The sequence below is a fragment of the Protobothrops mucrosquamatus genome, unplaced genomic scaffold, assembly GCF_001527695.2.
Source record: "Protobothrops mucrosquamatus isolate PMUCROS unplaced genomic scaffold, P.Mucros_1.0 scaffold_167, whole genome shotgun sequence".
NCBI classification, from domain to species: Eukaryota; Metazoa; Chordata; class Lepidosauria; order Squamata; family Viperidae; genus Protobothrops; species Protobothrops mucrosquamatus.
Genome location: NW_015386243.1, coordinates 111,460 through 129,261, shown reverse-complemented (window position 1 = coordinate 129,261; position 17,802 = coordinate 111,460). Strand labels below are relative to the sequence as shown.

General features: G+C 41.3%; 1 long non-coding RNA gene across 1 annotated transcript; it reads left to right on the top strand.

Moving 5' to 3' along the window:
• Positions 1-476: 476 nt before the first annotated feature.
• LOC107292611 lies at positions 477-3,801 on the top strand. The gene is made up of 4 exons (XR_001549002.1): positions 477-502; positions 947-1,003; positions 3,125-3,151; positions 3,649-3,801. It is a non-coding gene; the product is annotated as an uncharacterized LOC107292611 (long non-coding RNA).
• The last annotated feature ends 14,001 nt before the right edge of the window (positions 3,802-17,802 follow it).

The window sequence follows — 17,802 nt, the reverse complement described above, 5'->3', positions numbered from 1 at the left end:
GGAGATAAAAACTATTTTTAAAAGCTGTATAAAAGCTCTTCAATGTACTTTCTTTCTTTCGATTCATCCATAAGCTAAATATATTCCTTTTTTCTCAAAGATACCAGGTAAAAAGTCATTTGTCAATGACTGAAGAAATGTATTTGCAGGGCATGCTTAACTGAGTTGTGTGTGGGGGGGATGATATATATATGTCATGTAAATAATAAAACAGTATTAATCAACTCAATCAACCACAAAAGGTCTAGATTTTATCCCAAATAGCCAATCTCATTTGTTGTTTATATTTTATTTTAAAAATTACAATATATATTTTCCCATTTGGTTGTGTTTCTGTAACTTTATTCAAGGAACAAAGCAATAATAGCTTTGTAAGATTAGGGGGATATTGGGACAAATGCTTATGGTCATAAGACTGAACCTTTAGGATGCTCTTAATTTCAATTTGTGTTGCTTTCATTTTGTGTTTCAGAACAGCTATAATTCTGGACCTTCTGGAGGGGTATGTATTAACAAATGTATAGATGCCAGTTTTGAGCAGAACTCAACATTCAGCCCTAAAATTCCAAAAAAAGTAAACATTTTGAGACTATGGGAGTTGACATGTTCATTTATCCTGAGTGAAATTTTCTTTGGAGGGAAGATTGTAGGAGAGGACAAGATGGAATTCGAAGCTGCAAGATGCTACAAGATGCTCACTAAAGTCCACATTTTCCTTGGCATCTCAACTGCCTACTCTTTAGAGGGCAAGGAGGGCAGAGTCAGCATCTAAAATGAGTTCTGCTGGCTGTCTATATTTTGGCAGTTCTCAAAGGTATTATGGGATAGCCCTATTCCTCTTTGCTACTCAATGTTGAAATGTATATGTAAATAAAATGATGTTCCTCAAAGTCAGCCTACAGCTGATCACAAAACACTAACATATGCTCTTGTGCTCTATTTTTAGAATGGCGGAAGCTTTGATAACAATAAAGTGGGCGACAATAGCTTCAATGACAATGGCGTAAGTGATGGAGAATGTGTTTTGTCTTCTTAGAGAGAAGGGAGAATCCAACCTGTCAAAGACTACCAAAACAGGTCTTGTAATTTGAATGGAAAGAAGGTTTATCTATAGGAAGGAGGAAGAAAATCTTAGTATCTGGAGATACATCCTAGCAAGGAGATTTAAGAAGCCATGCCTATGTGTGTTTGCTTAGGAGACAAAGGCAGGAAGGAAGAGACTAGGTTAGAGATAAACAGGGGATCCAGACAGGATCTGAGTCTCTATTTCTATCTTTCTCAACCTTTGTAATTTTAAATGTATATTTCAGTTCTCCAAACTCCCCCTTCAGCATGGCTTGCTGGAGAATTCTGGAAGTCCACATGTTTTAAAGTTGCTAAGATTGAGAAACATTGGTCTCTTTATATCCTGCTCTTCCTTGTAGTCAGTAGTGTGAATGGTTAAGAGGTACTGTTCTGAAGTCCCAGTGGATATCTGAGATCTGCAAACGATATAATTTTGTCTAGTCCTAGAACAGAATCACCACAGTTCAAAGGCATCCTAGAACTGGACACCTTTGAATTGTGCTGCTGAAGGCAACTATTACACATCCCATGGACTGCAAAACTAACAAACAAAGAAGTCCTAGACAAACCTCACCAAAAATATCACTTGAAGCCAAGATCACTAAACTTTGGTCTTGTTGTGAGAGCTGACTCACATGGAAAGGTCAATCATACTGGGAGTGATCGGCGGAAAAATAAGAAGGGATTGCCCTCACACCCGTTGGTTAGACACTATGAAAGATGACACAGGGATGACCATGGTGGATCTGAAGGAGGTGGTGCAAGATGGAGGGGCATGGATAGTACTGACTCATAGAGTGGCTGAGGGTCGGACACAACTGAATGGCTGACAATGATGAGGACAAGAGATTGTGAGCCATGTTTTTGAACTTCTAATCTTTCAAAAGCTCAGAATAAATATTTAGAACAACTTCCCAAAGTGGTTTTCTTCCACATATACTCTACGCTGTTACTATAATGGCCAGTTATCATGTTGATTAATTATCTGTTTTCAGTACTGCCTCTCCTGGTGATGTCACTTGGCTAATAATAATAATAGCAACATCATCACCATCATCAACAACAAGAACAGTAACAGTAACAATAACAGTAACAGAGTTGGAAGGGGCCTTGGAGGTTTTTTACACCACAGTGGTCTTTGGATGACTAATACTTTAAAGAAAAGCTTGCCACTATCCTCTCCATATTAACATCACCATAATTGTTTGGAATTTTATTTTACTATGGCCAAAACATTTTTTTTCATGCTCCAAATGCACACTAACCACTGTTTCTCCTTCTTTCCCATACCAGGCAGAAAATTATGGCTTGGTTTATGGAGCATATAAAATCTGAATTAAGAAACACTAATCACAATGTTCTCAGGACACACTCTTTCCAAAGAATAAATCGTATTACAGGCAATCATTCCATACCAATGGGACTGGTGGCTCCATTGCTAAGCAATATAGTCATAAATGCAACTTCATGCGATCATGCCGAATTATGTCAGTCATTGCAGCAGTTCTGGTTGCCATCATTAAGTGAAGCCTACACTGTCATTAGGTGAAACATCATGTGATCACTATTTGTGACCACTTGCCGGCTTTCCCATTGACTTTGCTTGCCAGAAGCCAGCTATGAAGGTCACAAATGGTGACCCATGATCGTGAGATGAGCTGGTTGCCAAGCTCCCAAATTGTGATCACGTGACTATGAGGATGCTACAACAGCCACAGCAATGGGGAACAGTTGTAAATTCCCCTTTGTTCAGTGCCTTTGTAACTTTGGATGGTTGCTGACCAATTTGTTCAATGAGGACTACTTGTATTAGCATGACAGACTCATTTGGATTCATAGTAAGACTATGGATGCCTTTCTCTCAGCATACAAAGTTATAGTTCATCTCATTTTGGCCTGATCTAGCATGTTGTGTAAATTCAGAATGAGTTCTTTTATCCTTCTCAAGAGGGTCTGTACTGGACCCTGGATAGAATAGGGTTTTTGAATCAACATGTTAGTGTGGAAACAATGTCCTGATTTTTTTTTCTTCTTTTCTGCATTTATTTTTGCATTGCAGAATAGCGCTAATGGACCCGAAATCTGGGTAAGTTTGTATATAATTCTGAACCTTTCTGTTAATGACTTAATTCTGTTATGTAGCTTCCTACTGGTAAGATCCCAGTCTCCAACTCTGGACAAAGTCCTTTTCTGCTGTGGGATCAATCATGAATTGGGCAGCTGATTTTGCATAAAATAAAGTCCAGGGCTGGGAAGCAGAGAGCAGCATAGACAGATATAACAACTTCCTTGTTGAAACCGACCCGTTTCTACCTGAATTAAAATTCTACTTCTAGTGGGAAGTTCCCAATCAGATATAGAACCATTTGTCTCCAGCATCAAGAACTTCAAGCTATATACTATGCACAATCACAATGTTCTAAATTTTATCTGTAGGATACTTCAGGTGTTACCAAGTGCTTCCTTCTCTATAAATGAGAAATTAATCAAAGTGTATAGATCTTATTGATAATGGTGATGAATGTTTATTGAGAGTCTCATGATATTCAAACTCTTAAAGGTGTTTTATTTTCTTCTTTATAGGGCTAAAAACCTAGCACCATTCCAGATGATCTCCGCCCAGACTTTTCATCAAGGATATCATTGCTGACTCAAATTATTCGTTTTACTTGGTATTGAACCTTTCGCTGGTCCTGACTGTACAGAAGTTTCTTCTTGCAAATAAAGAAACATGACTTAACCAATGTGCCTTGCAGAACAGTTGTGCCTCAGTGTGAATTTATTACCTACTTAACCTATCAACAATCTAATTGATTATTTTATGGATAAAAGTGGTCCTATGGATTAATCTGAAAGCCAAATCTTTCTTTCCAAAACAATTGGGCAAAAAGCCATCCATCAAAGATTTGGGGAACTCACCAGTCTTAACTGAATTAGAAGCAGAAGAAAATTGTGTCAGTTGACTCAATCAATTAACCCCCAAGGATTAGGCTTAGTATGAAATGGACTGTTTAGTTTAGGACAGTGGTGGTGAACCTATGGCACAGGTGCCAGAGGTGGCACTCAGAGCCCTCTCTGTGGGCACGTGTGCCATCGCCCCAGTCCTAGGCCTTCAGCTGGGTTTTATAAAACCTTTTCGCTTTAGGCCTCCACCGCTGTGTACAAAAAAAAAAGGTTCAATCAATCAGTCAATTTCAACTTCTCGTGGGAAAAAAAAAGATCTTGCAAAGTTGGAATTGATTGATTGAACTTTTTAGTCCCACCCAGTCTGCTGTTACCACTGAAGCCATGCCTACCCAATGGGCCACGCCCATCCAATGGGCCACACCCACCCGGCACCCGACGATGCGTAAGTGGGTTTTGGGTTGCAGTTGGGCACTCGGTCTCTAAAAGGTTCACCATCACTGTGACAGGCTTACAAGACAGAGAAGGGTGGTCATGTAGGCATTTGATGCGACTGAGGCTTGGTCATTTTTATGCCTTGAAAATCACAGAAGGACAAGAACGGATGCTACTCTGACTTTATTGTCATTGAAAGCTCCCCAAACCCAGTAGACAGAAAATAAACAGTCACTACACCCACCACCACCACCACCCCTATTTTTTGATTCATTTCAGCAGGTGAGTTCTTGCTTCTAATTCGGAGGAGAGGAGGACTTTGTCTCGCAGCTCGGTCTTCCTTCCGACATTGGCAGCACCTGGAAGAGCAGAAGGATCAGATGAGTGAGGGCACAGCCAATAAAAGGGGGCAAATTCAGTCCAGGCCTGGCTCAGGATTCCAAAAGAGCTGAAGGCCCTTTTTCATGAGCCCACAATTCCTCAGCTAGTTTACTTATTTTCTAAAGATTCTGTTTGCCATTTGAAACATTTTGGCGCCACGAAGGCTTGGGGCAAGCTCAGCCCACAAGTGGCCCCTGACTCTATTTCTGGGAAACCCCCAAATATCCACCTCAGACATCAAAGGAATTCGGTGGCTGCACTTGCCATTGAAATGTTCTTCTCCATTCATAAAGTTTCGGTGCTATGTGAGTGTCAAGGTTCAGTGGGACTTTGGCGGGAGGGAAGAATGGAGAGGGGTGGATTGTAAGAAGGGTCAGATGAAAGAATATACGTGCAGATGAGGCCCAGAAGAAGGGCCATATGTGGCGATAGGATCCCAGTGTGGGTGTGATGAATATGACAGTGAGGAAGATGAATTCTGAGAGAAACATTTACTCTTAAACAGTGCTTTTTTGGTTAAAAAAAAAAAGGTGCCGAAACTCACACATGTCATACAACCCGCCTTGCCTACTCTACAAAGTTCCATCCAAAAAAGGTGACCGAAACTTCGTTCTGGGCGTTCTATGACAAAAAAAGCCCTGCTCTTAAACAACTCTTTCTTTAACAATTTTTTTCTTCTGCTCACTAAGGGATTTGCAGCACAAGTTTGCTACTTGATAACATTGCGAGGGGGGCTGCGTGTGTGTGTGGGGGGGGTGGGGGGCTGCAGGGACAATGAAGCAAGAAACTTCCTGACAGTTAGAACAATTAATCAGTGGAGCAACCTGCCTCCAGAAGTTGTGAATGCTCCAACACTGGAAGTTTTTTAAGAAGAGACTGGACAGCCATTTGTTTGAAATGGTATAGGGTTTCCTGCCTGAGCAGGGGGTTGGACTAGATGACCTCCAAGGTCCCTTCCAACTTTATTATTATTACTTATTACTAAGACAGATTCACAGGTTCAACCACTTAGCCAGGATGTTGGGTCCATGAATAGCTCACCTACAAGAAAACCCAAAACCACATAGCTGGCACAGGAAACTAGAAGCTTTGCAAGATACCAGTGACCTGAGGTGGGCAATAGGTGGTGTGACATTTAGCTATTTGGCATAGCAAGTGAGAAAGCTTTAGGGGGCTGAAATCCAGGTAACCAATCAATATTATATGTTATGCATGTATTATTAGTGGGAGGGCAAAGGGGTATATTGGGAGGGCAAAGGGGTCTATGTGAATCACCTTTGATTATAAAAACTGCTGTAAAACTGAAATCAGGGCCTTGGTAGCTTTCAAAGCCAAGGCTACTTTCATCTTGGTACCAAAATAAAAGTATTTTTCCATATCTTGGGTTTGGTGATCAATTGGCTTCGACACAAAGCTAAGACCCAGTTTTGGGGACAACATAGGTTTCTTCATATTTCTACCTAATTTTTGCCTGGTTTTGAGGGAATGTGGTATGCCAGTGATTAGCCTTGAAAATGGTTGGTATTTTGGAGTCATCCCAACTAAATGGGGAGAAAAGGGAAAAGATTATGCCCAAAGCTCTGTGGAAATAGAAGCTTATAAAAAGCAAAGCCACCAGGAAAAATCAATAACATCATTAATCTGTTAACACCATTAACAGAAACTTGGTAATTTATTCCTTTAAACCAGATGCCCACATTCATAGGCATCTGGTAGAAGAAACAACGATATCAGAATGATATCTTTTGTGTGGATTTTATGTTTTTTATTTGTAAATTGCTCAGAGTCACTTAAATATAGGTAATCCTCAACTTGCAACCACAACCACAATTTTATTTGCTAAAGGAGACATTTGCTAAGTTAGTTTTGCCTCATTTTAAGACCTTTCTGCCCACAGTTGTTAAGTGAATCACTTCCCCATTGTTTTTGCTTGTCAGAAGGTCACAAAAGGGGATTGCATGACCCCAGGACATTGCAACCATTATAAATATGAGTCCGTTGCCAAGTGTCAGAATTTGGATCTCGTGACCATGGGGATGCTGCAATGGTCGTAAGTGTGAAAAAGGGTCATAAGTCACTTTTTTCAGTGCCGTTTGAATGGCCACTAAGCAAACTGTGGTAAGTCGAGGACTACTTGCAGTGAGATGGGTGGTGTATAAATTTGATAAACAAAGATGATCAGGGGACTGGAGTCTAAAACATACAAAGAACGGTTAATGGAATTGAGTATGTCTACTCTAGTTTAAGGAAGAGAAGGACGAGGGGGGACATGATAGCAGTGTTCCAATATCTTAGGGGCTGCCACGAAGAAGAGGGAGTCAAGCTATTCTCCAAAGCGCCTGAAGGCAGGACAAGAAGCAATGGATGGAAACTAATCAAGGAGAGAAGCAACCTAGAACTAAGGAGAAACTTCCTGACAGTTAGAACAATTAACCAGTGGAACAACCTGCCTCCAGAAGCTGTGAATGCTCCATCACTGGAGATTTTGAAGAAGAGACTGGACAGCCATTTGTCTGAAATGGTATAGGGTTTCCTGCCTGAGCAAGGGGTTGGACTAGATGACCTCCAAGGTCCCTTCCAACTTTATTATTATTATTATTATTATTATTATTATTATTATTATTATTATTATTATTATTATTATTATTAATAAATAAAAATAATTCTTGTGTGTCACGATTTCAGCGCTTATGCAATTCATATTATTTGGATGAAGATGATGTCATTATACATGGGACGTAATTTACCCAGCACCCCCCAAGGTCCTAGGCTGGCAGGCCTGCAAATCAACATCCTGGAAATTGGAGACTGCAATTCAGACTTGACCTTCAGTAAGAAAACCAGAGGTTGCTTGCACATGAATGTTTGGAAACAGATATTGTATTAGAAAACTTACCTGAAGTGCTTACTGTTGGTAATTAGGCTGTTGCATTTCTTCACCCTAGAAAAATACAGGCATTAGTCCATCCTGAGACTTGCCTATGATCAGACAAACCTGGCTTTTCATAACTACGTAATAGCAGTTCAGTCATGCCTGCTAGACAAGCTTAGAATTGCAATGCCCGCAAAGCAGCATAATGTCAAACAGGGGGAGAGGAATGCAATAAACTGTACCAGCAGCTTGCTGTCCAACTGGTGTTGCTCAACATATTTAACCTGGTCAGTTAGCGGCCGCATTTACAGCATAGGCTACATTTGGGAGTTTGTTTTAAACATTGGTTCTGGGTTTTTGTGGCACAGCAGAGGATCAAAGCTAGAAGATACCGGAATGATAGATAAATGAATATTTTTTGGACTTAACCCCTTTTCTTACCTGACCGTCATTTCCTTTCACTTTTTTTCCTTTCCCTCTCCCCTTTCCTTTTCCTCTTCCTTTCCCCTTTCCTCTTCCTTTCCCCTTTCCTTTTCCTCTTCCTGCTTCCTCCTCGTTTTGTCCTTGTCCCATTTCCACATCCTAAAAAACAAACAGGCAAGAATATGCATTTGCAATGAGATTTGGACTTGTTTGAAATAAAAAGGCAATCTTTTTTTCTCGGGCAAAAAGCCACATCTGGCCTTGCAAGCATGCACCAAGGGATGCATTTGAAAGAGAAATGGGTAGTTGGACCAAGGCAACAAAGCAGAACTGTTGTGTCCTGAGCCTGGGGAAGCATTCGGCAGGCTCAGAAATGTTGCAAAGGGTCCTGGGCAGACCAAAAGCTGCCCGGGACCAGACTGGCTGTCTCCAGCCTTGCGTGCATGCACAGGGTGCGAAAACAGCCAGATTTTCATTGGCTGATACTGTCTGGGTCTAGGACAGGGCTTTTCAACCTTTTCACCCATTGTACCACTTTTAGGATATGGCAACATCCGAGTACCACCAGTTGCCTAGCAAGGTGTCAAAAACTTAATGACCAAAAAAAAAGAAAAAAGTGATAAAGTACAGGTAGTCCTCGACTTACAACAGTTTGCTTAGTGGCTGTTCGAAGTTACAATGGCACTGAAAAAAGTGCCCCCCCAAGCCACAGCCGAGCAAGACACCTGCCTGCCCGTCCGGCCACGCTCTTCCTCCTGTCCGAGGTTTTCATTGTTGTGAGCATTTCTGTTGAGGATTGGCAGCGGGGGTGGGGTGGCGGGGTGTTTGGTTTTTATTCCCCCCTGTCTACTGGGTGGTTGCAGCAGGTTTTGGTCACTTCACATGTCCCTGGGACACTGTGACCGTCATAAATACGAATCAGTTGCCAAGCATCTGAATGTAAATCACAAGACCCTGGAGAGGCTGCAACATCCCAGCTGATTGGCGCTTCTTCTGGGCTCAGCAGAAGCGCCAGGATCAGTGCCGAGCTCCAGCTGTAGCCTAGTGCTGATCCTGGGGCTTCCGCTGAGCCCTGACAGCCCTGCAGTTCCAGCCGTCTCTCACTCAGGCTTGTGCAGTGCTGCCACCGGTTCAGCTCATTCCCCTAACCCGCTACCACTTTTCTAGGATGGTCGCGTACCACCTGCCAGGTGCCAATGTACCACAGGTGGTACCCGTACCACTGGTTGAAAAGCCCTGGGAGTCTAGGACACTATAAAAGGCCTGCGTGCCATTTTGCTGCTGCTGGTTGTAAGAAGAGAACAATAAAAGAAGCTTGTTTGTTACACCATGTGTTGCCTCTTAATGTCTCTAACCTGCAAACACAACAAGAACCATTTTATTTACGTGTATACCGTAGGTGATTAAAAATAAATAGAATCAATATCATTGCTCTCTAATCAGGGGGTTTGACCACTTCCTCCTCTATAGTAAAAATTACCAAATAAAGCAAGTAATTGTGGAGAGCTCTGGGATCACCAAGACTCTTTGGGGGTAGCATTGGGATCTAATTAAGCACTTCTGTTTTAGAGTCGTGTGAACCTTTTTCAACTTAATGTCTGTGCATATTCTCAATCCTCAACATCACGGTGGTCCCAAAAGTTTTTTTTTTTTTTTTCCAAAAGGCAAATGGACTTTCTTAGTGTTTTTTTTTTCCTCCTCGAAAACATTTCGCCTCTCATCTAAGAACTGAAGAGCCAGGAAAGTCCAGTTTTCTTTTGAAAAAGCACTACTGGAACTTCTCCAACTTATCATTTTTCAGTTGTGATAAACTACTGTACATCACTTGGTTCACTCCACAGTGAACTCAGCATACTGGTAGATAAGCAGACTGGGAATGGCTGGTTTTCACTATCTAATGGCTCTAAATAAGCCACGGCAGATGGAATTTTGGAGACTTATATTCCCAGTCTGGTTGGAAGGCATCAAGTAGGAGAAGGATGACTTAATGGGTGAGAACATCAGAGTTGTGCCATCTTTCTCCTCCTCCTGGCTGAGAAGATTGATTCATTTTACCTAATGACAGGGGTAAAACATGTTTATCATTTGCCAATGTAACATCTTCCAGCATACTTACAGCAGCTCTTTTCACCATATATTTCTGAATAAAAAAATAATAAAAGAACAGTTAATACATTCTGGTTTTCCTTACTAATCCTGGAAACAGAGAAGAGTTTTGTTGCTGGTTGCTGGGAGTTCATCAGTTTTTTTAAAGGCCTTGCAGGAAAATTGTCCTTCTTTTCCACTAGTGTTTTGGTACAAAGGAAGTTTGTTTCTTTTTCCAAGTTCTTTCAAAGGAAAAGAGATTTCTGGAGAAATTGTCATGAATTGAGTGAGGTCTTGAATTTCCTGTAGATCAAGGCTCTCCAAACTTGGCAACTTTAAGATTTGTAGACAGCCAAGCTGAGGAATTTTGGGAGTTGAAGTCCACAAGTCCTAAAGTTGTCAAGTTTGGAGACCCCTGCTTTAGATGAATGGTGATGAAATGGTGGTTGTTAACCTTCTGCCTCTTATTATACAACCATCCTTGTGGAGCCTCCTGACTTATCATTATAGTCCAGACTTCCTAGGAAGGAAGGAGGAGCAGGAAGGCATTGATAAAGTGTTGCAGAAGTCAATAAACACTTCGATCATCCTTTGCAGCATGTTACATCCTAGGCATTGAGGGAAGTAGATGGGTTGCCTTGCAGAACAGATCAAAAGATAAATATGAGTCCTGTAGCATCTGTCTGGAAGTGGTGGCCCCAAAAGCTACCTCAGAGTAATACTCCTTGGTTTATACTCAATTATAGAACTTAAAGAGATATAAGTATAATTTTTTTGACACTCACCGGAAGATTATTTGGTGCTAGAACATGATCATTAGCATCCACTGGGTGTTCCTGTAGAAAGGGGGAGGGAGAATCAACTACAAGTGATAAACTACAAGTCCCATCAGCCTCTACAGTGAACTCAGCCCATCCAACATATTTGGAGGTTAAGCAGATTGGGAATAGCTGATCACTATCTAATGACTTCAAATAAGCCATGCCAGGTTGAATTTTGGAGACTTGTATTCCCAGCCGAGCATCAAGTAGGAAAAGGATGATTTAGTGGATAAGAAGCTCAAAGGCCTGCCATCATTCTCCTCCCTCCTGTCTCCTTTTATCTAATAATAGAGCTATCCTTCTATGTCACTTGCCAATGTAGCATCCTTCCAACATACTCACAGCTACTTTTTCCTCCACAAGATCATGTTTTTCCTGAAGAAAGGATAATAAAAAGAAGAGTTAAAACATTCTGCTTTCCCCTACTAAACACGGAAAAGTTTTGCTGTTAGTTGCCGAGAGTTTTTGAATAGTTTTTGTAAATGCCTTGCAGGAAGTTTGTCCTACTTTTCCCTCTATCAGTTGGGTTGAAAGCAAGATTGTTTCTTTTTCCAAATTCTTTCAAAGGGAGAAGGATTCCAGGAGAAATTCTCATGAGTTGAGTGAGTGTCAACTGTCCAGTTGGTGAATCCAGAAAAAGGAATGCCTGGGACATTATTCTACCAAGAGTATAAAACTTTACTGAATAAACCACTTTGGCACAGAAGAAATTCTGGACTAGAAAATTCAGCTAAAGAAATTGCAGATCTTTTCTCTCTGGTGAAGAGATACACTGAGCATGAACACCTAGGCTAATTTCTTTCTCCTGGAGATGAATTGGAACACAGGATATATCTTTGCCATGGTGCCTATATATAGAAATATAGAAAGAACAGGAAGGAAGGAAGGAAGGAAGGAAGGAAGGAAGGAAGGAAGGAAGGAAGGACAGATTAGATAGAAGGAGAGGGACAGAGAGAGGGAGAGGGAGAGAGAGAGAGATGAGATGAGAGAGATGGGAGAGAGAAGAAGGAAAGAAGGAAGGAAGGAAGGAAGGAAGGAAGGAAGGAAGGAAGGAAGGAAGGAAGGAAGGAAGGAAGGAAGGAAGGAAGGAAGGAAGGAAGGAAAAGATTAGTTAGAAGGAGAGGGACAGAGTGGGAGTGTGTGAGAGATGATAGAGATGAGAGATAGAGGAAGGAAGGAAGGAAGGAAGGAAGGAAGGAAGGAAGAAAGGAAGGAAGGAAAGAAGGAAGGAAGGAAGGAAGGAAGGAAGGAAGGAAGGAAGGAAGGAAGGAAGGAAGGAAGGAAAGAGACATATCTAACCATGATTTGGGGTTCTTATGAACAAGTTTTATTTTATTATCTCGGTATTAATCTACCTCCAGTCATATTGCTAACTGAATATCAAACTGCTGCTTCTGGTTATTTTTTTAAATATTAGATTAGAATTGGGAACTTGGTTCTGCCATTATATGGATGGATAACCATCATCATTACGTTTGAAACCTTGTTGTAATTAATTTAAAAAGGGTCACTAGCAAAACCATGGTTCTGCAAATAGAATCAGTCTTATGGATGCCAGATATGGCATGCAAATGTTGGAAACGTGGAGTGCTTACCTTCAACCTGGCCTGGACCTCCTGAAAGAAAAAAGTTACCATGATAATTAGCAAAATAGCAAAGAGGAGAAAGACAAATAGAATGGGAAGGAGAAATGTAAAAAAAAATAAGTCTATGGTATTCAATTTCATGTTTAAGCATACCCATTTATTTTCAGTGCTGAAAACAGATCTAAACCAACTAACTGCTGATTCATTAAATAAAAATTCAAAAATGATTGTAACAAAAACAGAAAAAGTGTATCTTGAACAACTGGGAGTGGATATTTTCGCAATTAAAAGGTGAGCCCTTTTTTATTCTAAGAGATGCCCAAACGAAGACACTAGCAATTCACATTTCCCTGGTATCTATGGTGTAACTTTACACTTCTCTTGGAAAGACTGACCTAATGTGTCTGGACATCAAGCTGACATTTCTCCACCCCTACTTCTCCCACTCTTGCAGATAATTGCAGATATGAGCAATGTGCAAATATAGTGGGAAAACATGGCAGTTACATTGGTACTGAAATGATGACAGTATCTCATCCAGAGAATGAAAGAAGGAAAGCTGGGCGAGAAAATAAGGAGAGATGATTTCAAGGTTGTTTGTGTAAGTCATTAAGCCCAACACCCTAAACTGATCCCCTCTTACCAGAAATTGTCCGAACGCCACCACAAAAAAACAAGCAACCAATGGACGGAACATCTTGCCTCAGACTCTTTGCTCTTCCAAGTAATGAAGTTCTTCTGACGACACTGGCTTTTAAGTCATTTATACTTCACCTGGTATGCTTCAGTGAGTCCAAACCAATGGCCCTACTGTCAAAGGAGGAAGTGTTTGAATAAAAGACTTTTTGATAAGTAAAGGTCATCAGATATGATCACCCTCACCATCAGGCCAGTACAGGTCACCACTAGATAAGGGAGACTTTGAACAATCAAGACAATTTCTAGACTTCCAGAATTTACACACTGTTCTTAACATAATTTACATTGCAGTATGGAATCTGGAGGCTGAGAGAGCTGCTGATAATAATGACATGGATGCTTTGGGTCTTGATGGGTTTGGATTTGCTAGTGTCAGAAAGAGATAACAAAGCAGGTTGAGTACTAAAATTACATCTTGTCAGTTCCAAGTAATAAATTTTAAAGAGGTGCCCCAAGACCTGAAATCTGTTCTTTTCCTTTCACTTATCCACGTTTTTTGCCACATTTACAGTATGTGCAATTTTTTTTTTTTGGCAGATTCTGGTTTGGTGCCATTTTGGGAACTTTATGTGCTGTGTTGGCAAAGATTATATCAGCTATAAACAGATCATGGGACTCGTAGGGTTATCTTGATGATGTTGTCAGTACTAGATATAATCTTTTGTGTTGCCTGCTTAGATTTTATCAACCCAATCAATTAAGGCCACCACACTGATTTCCATGAAAAGGTCATTTGGTACTCTTGGAAGTGTTTCAATAGGGATTATCTTATTGTTTGCAAAAGTGACCTAACCTCTGATAAAGAATTATAAAAAATCATCTGATGGAAAGAACAACATCTTACATAACGCTATTTGGAAAAGATTGATGAATCAAACAATCAGGGTTTTGACATATCGTAAGCACAAATAAAGAGCTATAAAATTCCTCTCCTTTTGGAAGAAATATCTTTCAAGGGGAACCTAGATTAGATTAGATCTTGTCCATATAGGGAAAAGAATGAAGCAGAATTAGGGAAATAAGGATGTGATGATCCAGGCACCTGTTGATATTAGCAAATTAATATTCTGATAATTAATATTCTCTTTCATGTTTTAATTTTTTCATTGTTGTTGTTGTTAGTTGCAAAGTTGTGTCCAACCCATCGTAACCCCATGGACAACATTCCTCCAGGCCTTCCTGTCCTCTACCATCTTCTGGAGTCCATTTAAGCTCACGTCTATTGCTTCAGTGACTCCATCCAGCCACCTCATTCTCTGTCGTCCCCTTCTTCTATTGCCCTCAATCTTTCCCAGCATTAGGCTCTTTTCCAGTGAATCCTTCCTTCTCATTAGGTGGCCAAAGTATTTGAATTTCCACTTCAGGATCTGGCCTTCTAAAGAGCAGTCAGGGTTGATCTCCTCTAGGACTGACCGGTTTGATCACCTTGCAGTCCAGGGGACTCGCAGGAGTCTTCTCCAGCACCATAGTTCAAAGGCCTCCATTCTTTGGTGCTCAGCCTTTCTTATGGTCCAACTTTCACATCCATACATTGCAACTGGAAAAACCATGGCCTTGACTATACGTACTTTTGTTGGCAGGGTGATGTCTCTGCTTTTTAGTATGCTGTCTAGATTTTCCATAGCTTTCCTCCCCAAAAGCAAAGTTTTTCCTACCTTCTAGCCAAAAAAAAAAAAGGGTACACAAAACTTTCTAGCAAATTTGACTTTGCTGATGACAACAAATACATGAAGCTCAGGGTGCAGGTTCCATTATTAGAGTCCTCCTAACTAGGTTTTTCGGTTGCAGAGATTTCATTATCAAACTAGGTAACAAAAATTCCAAGATTTGGGGGTCAATAGCTGAACAGTTAGCATGGGCTGTTTTTCCTTCTGTCTTGCCCATTTTGTTCATTCTGAGACTTTTCTTCATACCTTCTCTCATTTATATCAGCTTCCCTGAGAAAGCCTCTCCACTTTATTGTTAATAAATATGACCACACTTTTTGGCTTCTTCTCATAATAAGTGACATATTTGAGGAAAAATCTTCAAGTGGCAAGGATGCCATTGAGCACTAGCATCCAGAATTTTGTGTGTGTCAATTTTCTATGAAAGGACATTAATGACAACTTTCTTTCATGCTGCTTTATATTTCCAAGGCAGGAACAAGCTGCTGTTTTCTTAGGTGCCGAACTGTGAGGTCCCCTTGAACGACTGAACAGGATAGGTAGTGGTTTAAATTGCTGGGTGCTGTCATATGATAAAACAGCATTTGAAGGTCCCAAAAAATACCTAAAATGAACCAAGATGAAGCAGAATGAGTAAGATTACTTCCTGTAATAAAGTCTGTACTAGTCATCAACACAGTGGATATACTTATTAATAATTCCTTAGTGGCCTAGTGATTAAGATGGTGGGTTTGTCAACAAACAGTTTGAGACCCAAGTACCTTGTTCTTCCCACAGCTCCTACCAACCTAGCAGTCTGAAAGCACACAAATGTAAGTTAATACACACCATAGGTACCTATTTGGTGGGAAGACAGCAGCATTCTGTGCATCTTCGCCTATAGTCATGCTGGCCACATGACCATGGAGATGTCTTAAGACAACACTGTCTCTCTCAGCCAGGAAACAGAGATGAGTACCATCTCCTAGAGTGGACAGGGGAAGTCTTTATCTTTTACCTTTTGTTAGGTATTTACTGCATTTTTTAAAAAAAACAAAACAAATGTCTTTCTTCCAAGAATATCTTTTGCATCCACCTTCTTTCTTGCTTCCCAATTTTTAAAAAAGGATAACTTATTTTATGTTAATGGTATGTGGGAAAGACCTTGGGAGAGCTGCAGATTGGAAAACTGGCATTAAAAGATGTCTCAGCCCACAGTAGAAGGACAGTTACTGGAAGCACTTCAGAAGGGACCCTCCCTAGTTTTCTCAAGAGTAAAAGGAAAAAAAAAAAGGGGGGGGTAATCTCAGTTTTGCCAGATTCTGTTAATGTAACTTGACAATAAGATGGAATTAGTACTCCTGGTTGTGTAATTTGTCTGGATTACCTTGCAGGTCTAACAATAATACTTGTGCACATTTTGGAAAAAGGCAATGACAAGCCACTTCAATAACCATGCTGAGAAAATGGTATGCTTGGCTCTGGGTGAACTATCTTGGTAATGCAACATTTGCAAGAAGAAAAGCAGACTCAAAGAAGGTCAAGTGGGGACAGTGAGCTAACTGATACAGAACATCCCTGTCCCCGGCAATCTAAAAATTACAGGGCTATCAGTGCATGTAACATAAATGTGTCTATGGACAAGAACATCAACCTTGCTGTCAAGCAAAATCAAGCTCTTAATAGCGAGTGCCACACAAAGTACACTAACCAAATAGGTGGTAAGACATTAGGGGAACTCAGGCACCACACAGGTTATGTAGGAAGTAAACACAGGGTCGATCATAAAGGGCTCAAATGTCTATACACAAATGCACAGAGTATGAACAGCAAACAGGACGAACTAGAAATTCAGGTTAATGAGGGCAGATATGATATTGTTGCCATTATGGAAACATGGTGGGATGAAACACACAGCCACACAGCTAGAGGGATTTAAATTATTTAAAAGAAACAGACCAAATAAAAGAGGAGGTGGAGTTGCTCTCTATATAAGAAATAACTACATCTCTACAGAAATAGAGCACAACAATGATGAAAACTGTCCTGAATGCATATGGGTCAATATAAAAGGGGGGGGGAAACAACATTGCCATAGGTGTATACTATAGACCAGTGGTGGCGAACCTATGGCACGCGTGCCAGAGGCGGCACTCGGAGCCCTCTCTGTTGGCACACGCTCCACCGCTGCCAGCAGCAGGTCCATCAGGCTGCCACCGCTGCCCGGAGCAGGAGCCCCGCCCAGCACAAAGGAGGCAAAGTGGCTGACTAGCAAGCTTAAGTAGAGGTGGTAGAGCAGAAGTCACCAACCATTGTCGATTGGTGGACTGGAAGAAAAGGGAGGGGGGAAGCATTTTACATGCGTGCACAGGGCCACGAGCACACAAGCACTGAAAATGGGGCAGGGCTAGTGCCTGCATGATGCTCACTAGCCCTGCCCTGTTCTTGCGTGGTGCAGTGCCTTGTATCTGCACCCCACGATGCGGCGGCAGCCATTTTTGCGCCTTGCAGCACGGTGGCCCATTTTTGCACCCCTGGTTTTTGCATGCCAGAGGCGGCACTCAGAGGCGCCTCCATGCCCCCCCCGAGGGCACCACAATGCTGACGCGGCCCTGGCACTTTGCAATAAATAAGCGGGTTTTGGGTTGCGGTTTGGGCACTCGGTCTCTAAAAGGTTCGCCATCACTGCTATAGACCACCCAACCAAACACAGGAAATAGATGAAACTTTTGCTGGTCAGCTAACTAAGGTATGTAGGAAGCACATCACAATAGTAATGGGGGACTTTAACTACCCTGACATCAACTGAGAGACAAACTGTGCACCAAGTGGAAGATCAAAGAGATTCCTGACAAACCTAGCAGACAACTTTGTCTCCCAAAAAG